Source organism: Polypterus senegalus, chromosome 12, assembly GCF_016835505.1.
Source record: "Polypterus senegalus isolate Bchr_013 chromosome 12, ASM1683550v1, whole genome shotgun sequence".
Taxonomy (NCBI): Eukaryota; Metazoa; Chordata; class Cladistia; order Polypteriformes; family Polypteridae; genus Polypterus; species Polypterus senegalus.
The window spans coordinates 37,892,133-37,905,768 of record NC_053165.1 but is presented as its reverse complement, the minus strand read 5'-3'; positions in this window follow the sequence as shown (position 1 = coordinate 37,905,768).

Sequence of the window (13,636 nt, the reverse complement as noted above, 5' to 3'; positions counted from 1 at the left end):
TAAATTCTGCCCCGTACTTCTAAAATTTTTATTTTAATACTGTATTGAGGATTTGTTCTGTTCTGTGTATTGTACTGTACTGTATTGACCCCCTTCTTTTTGACACCCACTGCACACCCAACCTACCTGGAAAGGGGTCTCTCTTTGAACTGCCTTTCCCAAGGTTTCTTCCATTTTTTTCCTACAAGGGTTTTTTTGAGAGTTTTTTCTTGTCTTCTTAGAGAGTCAAGGCTGGGGGTCTTGTCAAGAGGCAGGGCATGTTAAAGCCCATTGAGGCACTTCTTGTGTGATTTGTGTCTATACAAAAAATGTAATTGTATTGTTTTGTATTGTAATTGTACTTATAAGTACAAACAGTTCTACCGGGAGCACTTGATGGACTGATTGATTGTGTTTAAGGCTCTTGGGATGAAACTGTTTTTGAACTGCAAAGTCCCTACAGGAAAGACTCTGAAGCATTTGCTGAATGGGAAAGGTTCAAATAGACTGTGCGCATGGCTGAGGCAGCATGTGCTAGAAGCTGTATCCAGATAATTCTCTCCACTCTTGACACAATCTGCCATAGAGCTTTCTGATCAGCTGCTTTATAACTGTGATTCCACATTTAGATACAGAGGGTTAAAATACTCTGAGTGGTGCACTGAGAGTAACGCCGCTAAAGCAGCTATTGTATTTGGAACAGTTTGGCTATTCCATGTACCATTATATGGTTACAGGTTGATTACAATCAGATGCCTTAAACTAAAAAACGGTATGAGGTTAATTTCAGTGTATTTGATAAAGCCACATCAGTGATGTGAATCTAAAAAATAAAGGGAAACCCCACAGGAACAGTAGCACTGCTTTGATGCTGGGTGGTGCCATTTTGCAAAACTTATACAGTGCATCTGGAAAGTATTCATAGCGCATCACTTTTTCCACATTTTGTTATGTTACAGCCTTATTCCAAAATGGATTAAATTCATTTTTTTCCTCATAATTCTACACGCAACACCCCATAATGACAACGTGAAAACGTTTACTTGAGATTTTTGCAAATTTATTAAAAATAAAAAAATTGAGAAAGCACATGTACATAAGGATTCACAGCCTTTGCCATGAAGCTCAAAACTGAGCTCAGGTGCATTCTGTTTCCCCTGATCATCCTTGAGATGTTTCTGCAGCTTAATAGAAGTCCACCTGTGGTAAATTCAGTTGATTGGACATGATTTGGAAAGGCGCACACCTGTCTATATAAGGTCCCACAGTTGACAATTCATGTCAGAGCACAAACCAAGCATGAAGTCAAAGGAATTGTCTCGAGGCACAAATCTGGGGAAGGTTATGGAAAAATTTCTGCTGATTTGAAGGTTCCAATGAGCACAGTGGCCTCCATCATCCATAAGTGGAAGAAGTTCGAAACCACCAGGACTCTTCTTAGAGCTTGCCGGCCATCTAAACTGAGCGATCGGGGAAGAAGGGCCTTAGTCAGTAAGGTGACCAAGAACCTGATGGTCACTCTGTCAGAGCTCCAGAGGTCCTCTGTGGAGAGAGTAGAACCTTCCAGAAGGCCAACCATCTCTGCAGCAATCCACCAATCAGGCCTGTATGGTAGAATGGCCAGAAGGAAGCCAATCCTTAGTAACAAGGCACATGGTAGCCTGCCTGGAGTTTGCCAAAAGGCACCTGAAGGATTCTCAGACCATGAGAAACAAAATTCTCTTGTAGCGGGGCTACATAGTAGTAATAGTGTTGTCAGTGTTTGTACCACCTGCATCTTGTTTCCATCGTCCCGTTTGCTGTTTGTGTGTGTCAGTGAATGCCATTCCCGTAAAGGGGAACGGATGATGGAAGGAGACCGCAGCCCCAAACCTGGAAAACACCGGTTTACAATCAATCAAATACATCCGTCACAGGACTATAAAAACAATCAAGAGGGAACAAAGACGGAGAAGAGAGAGGAGAGAGAAAGAAGGAGACTTTCATTTTGAACGACCACTAACCATCTGTACCTGGACAATCTGTAACATTGCGCATTTCCATTCTGTTTGTTTTTCATTCCGTCGGACTTACTCCAATATCCTCATCACGAGAGACCCGGATTTCATCATCCACTACACGATGAGGATACACGGTGAGGCTGTTCCATTTTGTTCCGGGAATTACAAACACTCCATATATCGGTTAACCAGTCATCTGCATTCAGGACAATTGTTACTCAGACTCAAGTTCACGACCGTTCATTTCCGTATCTCATTAATTTTTGTTATTCGTGTTGTTTGTTATATGTTACAAGGGCAAGGGAGGGTTTGTTATATTAATATAGGTTGTTGTCATGTTGTTGCTTTGGTGGAGGGATATATATAGATATATATATTTATTTTGTTATTTTTTCTGTTTCATTTAATACAATTTATCAGTTTAAGTTTACATATCTGCTTTTCTTTTGTGCTTATTTACACCGTCGATTGTGGGGAAAAGTTTAATTTGTTAAAGATACGGTTTGATAATTAGATTCAACCTCAGTAATTTATCCAGGCCACAGGTCTTGGAGGTGTATCGCCCGGCCGGGTAAGGGGTCGGCCGTTACACTCTGGTCTGATGAGACAAAGATTGAACTCTTTGGTGTGAATGCCAGGTGTCACGTTTGGAGGAAACCAGGCACTGCTCATCACCAGGGCAATAACATCCCTACAGTGAAGCATGGTGTTGGCAGCATCATGCTGTGGGGATGTTTTTCAGCAGCAGAAACTGGGAGACTAGTCAGGATAAAGGGAAAGATGACTGCAGCAATGTACAGAGACATCCTGGATGAAAACCTGCTCCAGAGCGCTCTTGACCTCAGACTGGGGCGACGGTTCATCTTTCAGCAGGACAACAACCCTAAGCACACAGCCAAGATATCAAAGGAGTGGGTTCAGGACAACTCTGTGAATGTCCTTGAGTGGCCCAGCCAGAGCCCAGACTTGAATCTGATGGAACATCTCTGGAAAGACCTTAAAATGGCTTTGCACCGACACTTCCCATCCAACCAGATGGAGCTTGAGAGGTGCTGCAAAGAGGAATGGGCAAAACTGGCCAAGGATAGTTGTACCAAGCTTGTGGCATCATATTCAAAAAGACTTGAGGTTGTAATTGCTGCCAAAGGTGCATCGACAAAGTATTGAGCAAAGGCTGTGAATACTTTTGTACATGTGATTTCTCAGTTTTTTTATTTTTAATAAATTTGCAAAAACCTCAAGTAAACTTTTTTCATGTTGTCATTATGGGGTGTGTGTAGAATTCTGAGGAAAAAAATGAATTTAATCCATTTTGGTATAAGGCTGTAACATAACAAAATGTGGAAAAAGTGTTGTGTTGTGAATACTTTCCGGATGCACTGTATACCATGGTTTGAGCTGGCACGAGAATGTGCGCGGCTTTACGCCAAGTGTAGTTTTTATGCATCGCAATGTGAGCATGGAAATGGGCGTACACAACAATTTTTTACGTACTCACCATTTAAACATGAGGGCCCTGACATTACCAAGAAAGGAACAATACCTGCATTTTATAAATGATAGTTTCTATTCCCAATGAGTTTTCCCAGTCTGAGGTAATTATTTCTTCAAGGATTCTAGGATAAATGTTGTCTTGTTCTGGTATCCATTTCTTATTATCCTTTTTAATCCTTGTAGAACATTGTCTGTGTGTTTGCCTGTTTGTTTGTTTACTAAGCACACAAAAGGACCTGATTCAATTTTCACAAAATTTTGCATGCAGGATGCTGTTGCTCCCAGTTAAAATATAGGCTATATTCAATACAATACAATACAATTTATTTTTGTATAGCCCAAAATCAAACAAGAAGTGTCGCAATGGGCTTTAACAGGCCCTGCCTTTTGACAGCCTCCCAGACTTGACTCTCTAAGAAGACAAAGAAAAACTCCCAAAAAACATGGGAAAAAATGGAAGAAACATTGGGAAAGGCAGTTCAAAGAAAGACCCCTTTCCAGGTAGGCTGGGCGTGCAGTGGGTGTCAAAAAAGGGGGTAAACACAATACAATATATAGAACAGAACACAAGTAATCCTCAATACAATATAATAGTGCAATAGAAATATTACAAGTACAGATTAGAATTCAACAGTAGATGATATTGCATAACACGATTTGGATTTGCTCAAAGTCCTGGAGACCTCGGCCATCAAGCTGTTTCCCCCTATTGGCCATTCCACAGCTCAGTCAGCACTAGGCCAGCCAGTTCAATGAAAGGACCCCTCTACCCAATGATTCCTGCAATCCTCCATCAGAGATGACTTTACTTTAGGTGGGCAAAACAACTGGGCAGTAGGAGAGTGGGACCAAGTGCCATATTTGAGTGCAGACAAGAGAAACAGAATAGGTGAGGGATAGTAACATCATATTACTTATGTTTTAGTGCTAATGACTAACAAGAGAGATGAAGTCTGTACAGTTAATCAGCGGCTTTAGTCAGGATATGTTAAAGTGAAGTAGTGTGTCTTCAGCCGCAATTGGAAAGCTGAGACTGAAGGGACACCTCTTATAGTAACAGGCAGACCACTCCATAGTTTAGGGGCCCTATAACTAAAAGCATGACATCCCACTGTTATTTTATTAATCATTGGAATCATAAGCAAACCACCATCCTGAGATCTTAATTTACATTCTTGCAGCAACATTTTGGATTAACTGGAAGCTGTTGTGATGGACGGCTGGCAGCTCATCCCGGCCGACATATTCAGGACACTAAATGGCGTCTCCCCTGCAGCATGGAGGTGCCCCAGATTCCCGCAGGGTACCATGGGAGATGGAGTTCGGCTTCACAGCCCGGCTGGGTGCCATCGTGTGGCGCTGCTGGGAGACACGGGGATTTTTATTTTCCCTGTAGCCCAGAAGTACTCCCAAGTCATGGGGACGGAAGAACAGAAGTACTTCTGGGCTGAAGAAAAATAGAAGTCTTCATCTGACCCGGAATTGCTATTGAATCGCATGGACAGTAGGACAGGAGCACTTTCGGGTCAAGGACTATATAAAGGACTATGGGAGACCCAGCAAGCCGAGACAAAGTTGAGAAGTAGTTTGACAGAGCTCCTGGGAGTGGAGGATTGTTGTATTATTAATTTATTGTTTATTGGGGTGATTGTGGTGCACTGTGGCACAAAATCAATAAGGAAAGAAATTAAAACAATTTATTGGTACTTTTACCAGGTGTCCTGGACATTTGTCTGCGGGGTTTGAGGAGTGACAGCGCCCTCAAGTCTCACACTGTATAAAGAAGAGTTTGAACATCCAGTGAACATCGAATTGAAGTCATCAATCCTACTAGAAATAAATGGATGAATTAATTTCTCAGAATCCCACTTATTCAGAAAACGCCTTAATTTCCCAACATTTTTAAGATGGAAGAAACATGATTTAGACAACTTTGTAATGTGTGCTTTAAATGACATGCTGGAATCAAAGATAACTCATAGATTGCAGGCTGATTCAGTAAAATTAAGGGTGATTCCAACTGAGTTAAATGATGACAAAATATTGTTGCAATCAGCATAACTCCCTCCAATAACTAACATCTCTGTTTTATTAGTGTTTAAAGACAAGTAGTTCTCATCGATCCACCCCTTTAATTCAGTAATTAAAGGCAACATTGGAAAAACTTCATTTGGTCAAAAAGAAAGGTATAACTGGGTGTCATCTGCATATGAGTGAAAATTAACATTATGTTTTCTAATGATAGATCCCAGTGGAAGCATGTAAAGTGAAAACAGTAAAGGTCCCAGTACTGAGCCTTGCGGGACACCATACCTCAGCTCTGTGTATAATTATGGAGTAATATCAGCACATTTCGGTACATACTGGAATTGATTTGATAAACAAGAGCTAAACCAGGCAAGGACAATGCCTGTAAGCCCAACATTATATCCTTGCCTGTGCAGTAAAATAGAATGGTCAATGGTGTCAAATGCTGCGCTTAAGTCTAGCAACATACGTAATTACACTGGAGTTTCCTTCATCAGAGGATATCAGAATGGCGATTACAACATGCGTTAGTACTGTTTCTGTACTATGACCAGTGCGAAAGCCAGAGTGGGATTTCTTAAATAAATTGTGATGTGTAACGGTGTGATTGAAGCTGATTCATTGCTATATTTTCAAGTATTTTAGAGAGAAAGGGTAAATTCAATATGGGTCTATAATTGTTAAGAATGTGTCTATGTCTGACCTTTTAAATAATGGCTTGATGTCTGACACTTTTAGTGCATTAGGTACTGTGTCATGCAATAATGAACTATTAATAATGTTATGAATAGGTGCTGCAAGAACATCAATTGCACTTTTTACTAACAAGTAGTAGGTTTCATTTTAGAAAAAAAGTCAAGACTTCCTGCTCCGTCATAGGATTAAAACTTCTAAAGTGTTGAACGCAATGTGAGACAGGGTCTGCCAAATGAGTATATGGTTTGCACTGTGATGCTGGGATCTTATATTTTTAATTTTCTCATTAAAAAAGTTCATACAGTTTGTATTGCTAATGTCTGTTGGTATTTTCACTGTAGGTCTGAATTACCCATTTCTTAATTTAGCCACTGTTCTAAACAGTACTCGAGGGTTATTATTATTGTCACCTATTATTTTAGAATAGTAGTCTGAGCAAGCTTTAAAAAGAGCTTTTTCTATCATTTTTAACACTCTCTGTCCATACAATTTGAAAGACCTGCAGCTTTGTTGTTCTCCATCTGCGCTCCAGTTTTCGTCACTCTAATTTAAGAGCTTGAGTGTTCTCATTAAACCAGAGAGAGTTTCTATGTGCTTTGATCACTTTTGTTTTAAGGGGAGCCACTGCGTCCAGAGCGTCTCTCAGGTTCACATTATAATGTGATGTTAGATGATCTAAATTGTTTTCTGCATTTACGTTTGATGTTAACTGATCTAAATAGTTTTCCAAAATTATACTTGACTTACTCAAAGTGTCTTTAAAGTTTGAAGTTGAATTACAATCTAGATGTTGCACTGTCTTTGTTTTAATCTGTGAGTGTATTAGTAAGGGCAGAACCAAATCAAACGTAATGAAGTAGTAATCGGAAATATCTTCATTTAATGGAGTAATATTTAAATTTTGAATTTCAACTTTGTAAGTTATAATTAAATCTAGTGTGTGGTTATGATTATGAGTTGGACCTTTGACAATTTGACAAAATCCTACTGAATTTAACAAATAATTAAAACATTTGCTAAAAGTGTCAGTTTCCACATCAATGTGTACATTAAAATCCCCCATCAATACTACATGATCATAATATAGCCAAATCAGGTAAAAGGTTGCCAAATTCAGTTATGAACAATGAATATAATCCTGGTGGACTGTAGACTAGCACTACAATTGTGTTGGAATCTGTTTTAATATTTAAATTGAATGATTCAATGGATGTGAAGTTGCTTACATTTTTAGAAGCAGTTTGTATTTTGATACTATGAATTTTTCCAAGGCCTCCTCCTCGACCAGAATCTCTATATTTATGAAGGAATGTGTATAAATCTGGTGATGCCTCAGCTTGGGGAACAGTGTCTGATTTACTAAGCCAGGTTTCAGTTTGAAGACATAGATCAGATCTTGTACTTAATGTAATTTCATTTACCAAAACAGCTTTACTGCCAAGAGAGCGAATGTTCAATAAGCAGCATTTAAAACTGCATACTTCTTTCTGAACTGGTGATATATTTTTTGTTTTAATTTGAACTAAGTTTCTATTGCAGGTACCCCTGGTGGAGGGTCTGGTTTTATCTCTTGGTCTTATTATACACTTTATTTTTTGGTTATCGAGTGATTCAAGATCTGCATCATGACTAAATTTACTGGATAGACAGAACATGGGTTATGGGTAACAGCTTCAAGAAAGTAACAGGTGGGGTAAACAATAGCCTGTGATTTAAGATCACATGACAGTGGCCTGGATGGTGCTCTAATCAGTCAACCAGGCAGTTTTGCTGCTGTATTTTGGGATAATACACAAGATCCCCTCCATTTAGGATGAAGACCATCAATTTTGAAATATCCAGGTCTTTCCCAAAAATCATCCCAATTGTTCCCAAAGGCTGTTTTTATTTGTACACCAGGGGCCTCATGCATAATGCCGTGCGCAGAATTCACATTATAACATGGCATGCAGACAAAAGCGGAAATGTGCTTACACACAAAAAAATCCAGATGCATAAATCTGTGCGAACACCAATTTCCACTTTCTTCTGCTCCATAAATCCCGGTCAGCATGAAAAGTAACACATGTGCACGCGCCTGCTGTCCTGCCCCAACTCCTTACGCCTCTTTGAATATGTAAATCAATATAAATAGCCCTTAAGCTCAGCATTCTGTGAAAAGGCAATGGCAAAAGCACAGGGGGGAAAAGAAGAATTTCAGTGAATACCAAGTGGAGGAAATGAAAAATGTACTATTTTTTGGTTTAAACAGTGGTATGTCGAGTGACATAATGTGTCTGAGAAACTCAAAAGCTGTCATATATCAAAGTCACTGTGAAAAGGCGAGTCATAGCCCACCGTCTGAGTGCCATATGAAAGCTTATTAGGGTACAGAGAAAAAAAATCGGCACACAGAGGGAAAAAAGTACAAAATGTCAACTTTAATCTTAAAATTTCCACTTTAATCATGTAGTTTATTTTGTCATTAAAGTAGAACATCATAAACATCATCTTAAAATCGTTTAATTTACTGGTTTCTCAAATCCCATCATAACTAAAGTAGCACGTTAAATGCTTTGTTTTGTATTTGATCTTCTATATGCTGTTTGTGTGAATCACTACGTGCTTCCGTGCTTTCTCTGACAGAACACAGAATCCATTACATTCATAATATTACAGCTCTCTGAATAATTAAAATACTGAGATGTATACGTGATATCATTTTCATGATGATAGGAATGAAAGCATGTTATTAAACATGGGAACACGGTGGCACAGTGATCGTTCATGTCTCACACAAGATGCTTGCTGCGCCATGCGCGACCTTCAATGAAATAATTAATTGCAGCAGTACTGTCTCTTTCAAATGTACTAACCTCCAATTCCTGTCCTTACATTTCTTTCTCCAAATACCCAATCGCCACACAGTCAGCTCTGTAATAGACGTTAAGCCATCTGTAAGCTTAGAATGACAATTCTTCAAAATTTTTAAGGAAAATTGAAATATCTTCGTAGTACGTTTAATTATTCCATCCACCTATCATTCCAGTGTCACGCAAGCCCAGAAAGAATACAGCACGAGGTAGGATCAATCCATGAACTAGCTAGCGTTGCGGCACCGTGTCCTCACATGTTTAATTATTAACAATACAGATTATTTAAATGAAGTTAAAGTTTTATCTGTATAATATAATAAACATATTTTGCTGCATTTCATCTTAAAAATGATATCGTCATCATATGTAAATACGTGCTTTATAAAGTGACTCATGTTGTGCGATATTATAACTGTATCGCAAGTTTACAGTGAGGTAATTGTACTTATAAGTACAAACAGATCTACAAGAAGCACTTGGTGGACTGATTCAGTGCATTTATAGTTCTTGGGATGAAACTGTTTCTGAACCGCGAGGTCCGTACAGGGAAGGCTCTGAAGCATTTGCCATGTGAGAGCAGTTCAATAGACGGCATGGCTGAGGCAGCATGTGCTTAATGCTGTATACCGCTAATTCTTTTTCCATTCAGCTGCTGTACAGCTGTAATTCCCCACTCAGATACAGTTATATAAATACTACGAGTGGTGCAGTGAGAGTAATATGGAAAAAGATGATCTGCTGTGGCAACCCCTAATGGGAGCAGCTGAAAAAAGAAGAAGGTGCCTTGAGAGTAACAATACTAAAGCAGCTATTGTATTTAGAATAGTTTGACTATTCTGTGGACCATTATATTGTTACAGGTTCATTACAATCAGATGCATTAAACTAATAAACAATATGAGATTAATTTCAGTGTATTTATAAAGCCGCATCAGGGATATGGATCTGAAAAATAAACACAAGAACAGTAGCACTGCTTTGACGCTGGTTGCCGCCAGTCTGCAAAACCAAGCGCAGAACTTGCATATGCCAGGGTATGAGCTACCGTGGAAATGTGCGTGGCTTTATACCAAGTTTAGGTTATATACATCTCAATTTGAGCATGGAAACGTTCATACGCAACATTTGTGTCCATACACACTGTTTATACATGAGGCCCCAGGTTTCTTGCCAGCAGTGAAGGGAACACAATCTGCTATAAAGCACATCCCCTCTATATAATTTTGGTAAGGGGCCAGATACAATTAAATTCCAACATTTTCTTTTAACTTTGGTGCATAGAGAGATGCAATTCCTCTTTAATACCTCAGATTGCTGTAAATAAATATCATTTATTGCCGACATGCAGCAATAAGATAGATACTTCATTGGGCCTCTGTGTCAGAAATCTTTGCCCCTGCGAGTCATTCAACATTAGTTGCTGGTTTAACATAGTTTGGAATTCTAACATTCCACACTAAGGAATCGCCAATTATGAGCACTTTGTTGTTCTCAGTATCCGCAGGCACGCCGCAGAGTGCTAAGAATCTGTTCTGGGTCCGAATTGGTGACCTGGGTGCTAAGGGACTAAATTTTGGCTTCTCAGACACCTTTCTTACTTTTAACCCACTCTCCCTGTGGCTGAATTGGTGCTGCTGATTTCAGCCGTGCACTGACTATATTGGGACCTGGAGAGACTGAAGTTGAATCAGAATTAGCCGAATTGTCTAAACAAACCGAGTCAATCCTATTTTACATATGATATTTCAGAAAATTTATCAGAAGGGGGTTTGTGATGGGACAAAAGGAGTTGTAAATCATAATGAAATTGTGCATGTATGTTAAAGCTGAACTAACTAAAACCTAGATTACATGGTATAATTTTATTGGGAAGCATGGCTGTAATGGGTGGGTGTGAGGTGGGGGGGGAGTGCAAAAAAAACTTCACTCCAAAAAATATTTTTGTATGTATATTGGTGTTAATACAACCTATAATCTAGATTTTAAGGCCCCTCAAAAGTTCTTTCATATATTTCCTTGACATAATAGGGCAAAAAAACAAAACTGCATTTTAATCCTGAAACAGTTCTTCTAATGGTAATGAAAGACATGGCATTCAGTTGTTTCTCATATGGGCAACCATCTATATATATAATTCACTAAGGGCACGCAAGACAGTGAGCGCAAGTAAGACAGAGAGCGCAAGCAAGACAGAGAGCCACGCCTGCCAACTCAAAGAGCCCCACCCACCAACTCTAAGACCATGACATACACTCAACAGAGCCCCGCCCGCCAACTCTAACTAAGGGCAAGCAAGACAGAGAGCCACGCCCACCAAAGCCTGCCCGCAAACTCTAACTAAGGGCAAGCAAGACAGAGAGCACACGCAAGACAGAGAGACATGCCCGCCGACTCATAGAGCCGCGCCCACCAACTCTAAGACCATGGGGTACGCACGACAAATCCCTGCCCGCCATCTCTAATCCTACTTCTGCGTCTACCGTCGCTCTCGATCAAACAGCAATAATTAGCAAACAAACAAAGATAACTGGCAGTAACAGTGCAAAATTCACAATTGGTATGGCAGTTTGAAAAGATAAGTTTTGAGGGTAGTTTTAAAATGTGTTATTGAATCAAGCTGATGTAAATGAGAGAGAAGAGAATTCCTGAGTTGAGGAGCACTATGAGAGATGCTCAAGCTCCCATAGCACAGAGTTTGATGTGTGGTACAGAAAGTAGAGCTGCAGATGAGAATCAGAGTGAGTGAGACGAGTGTCAGTCTGTAGGAGATCAGTGAGGTTTTGGAGAGCTTTAAATGTTAAGAGTGGTATTCAGTATTGTATTCTTTAGTTAAATGGGAGCCAGTGAAGTTGGGAGAGAATAGGTGTAGTATGTTCAGTGGATTTAGAACAGCAGGTTATTATCCTGGCAGTAGAATTTTAAATAAATTGTAAGCGATGGATACATTTTTTAGGGAATAATGATAGATTACCATTACAGTAATCTATACGGTATTGGTTTCGCTCCTTGCTATTTTCGTTATACTGCGACGGTGGTTTCCTAAGCCTTAGTTATACTGAATTCCTTTCTCACCATTTTCCGTTCCTATTCTTACACCGCCGTATGCTACGGCGGGCTTTGGCTAGTATGTGATATTTCTCAGGTCAGCAGCAGTAAAAATATGTTTATGTCTGTATTAAAAAAGCAGAAAAATTGTCTTTAAGAAAGCCTTAATGTGATTCCATAAACCTAAAAATATGATGAATGCATTACCATTGTTACTCTCTCTGTATTTAAAGAGCCTGTCAATGAGGAAGCATAACACAATTCTAACAAGATAGGAGGAAGATGTTACACAAGAGTCTTTTTTTGAAGAAAGTGATTAAAATATCTTGAAATTATAATGCAATGGTTATGATGATGATGATGATGACCAATAAATACATGAATGGTTACATGAGATCAGAGAAACTTTATCAGAGACTTAAAAAAATGTTTAGAAAACCCTGAGAAATATTACATATTTTGTTAATTTTTGAAGTGAAAAGTATTAAGTACAACCTCTGCCACAAACAGATATTTAAAGACAAGTTGTTTGTCAACTTTAAAGGTAGTTTTATATTTTATTTAAGCAACTTAAACATTGAACAAAAAAGAAAATAAAACAGTAATCTTAGTTTGTACAAAATTTTGGGTGTCCTTCCGCTTGTAAAGACCCAGTACTAGTCCACATGTACCCAGGCATTTTTTATAATGTAGTTTTTTTATATGTGTTTTGGCCTTTCGTCCACACACAAACTGTGTTTTACGTTCCTGAAAATTGACCTTTTAAAAAACTCCTTCCATGGCGAAGATGTTTAAAAATTCCATCTTCCCTGTTTGCATGTAGACAGAGAAAACTGAGTTTTTAGTTTATAACATCAGAATGTACACCGGTATCTCCTTTGCCTGATGTCAGTGTTGCGCTATTATCTGTTTTGTTTACATAAGGCAATTTCGTGCAATGACAAGCATAGCTAAAGTAGTGCTGGCATTAATCTTGTTAACAGGACTTTTTACATGTTTGCATTTAAATGTACAATTACTTTATCACTATATTGAGCAACAGAGTCATCAGAATGCACTATGGAGGTCACTGCCACATCTAAAAGTCTGAGTGTGTGAAGCAATTACAGTCCACTTGGGCCCTGTGTATATACAATTACGTGTCACTGATACCAAAGTAGAGGAACTTGTAGCAGGGTTTCAACAAGCCTATAGCATCCCACAGTGCATCAGTGCTATGGATGGGAATCATGTAGAAATAAAGCAGCCATCCACAGATTCCATGGATTATTTGAATAGAAAGGGGAGGTTTTCTCTTAACATACAAGCCACCTGTGATTACAAGTATTCATTTATTGACTTCGTAGTGAAATGGCTGGGTAGTGTTCATGACGTCCGTATTTTCGCAGATTCCATAGTGAACATACACTTGAAAAATCGCTTGGTCCCCCTGTCAAAAAAACAAATTCTACAACATGAAGCTGAACCAGTAATAACTTTTTTCAGGCTTCTGATTGGCCAACATGGCATTACAGTTAAGGTTATATTGCCACCTGTAGT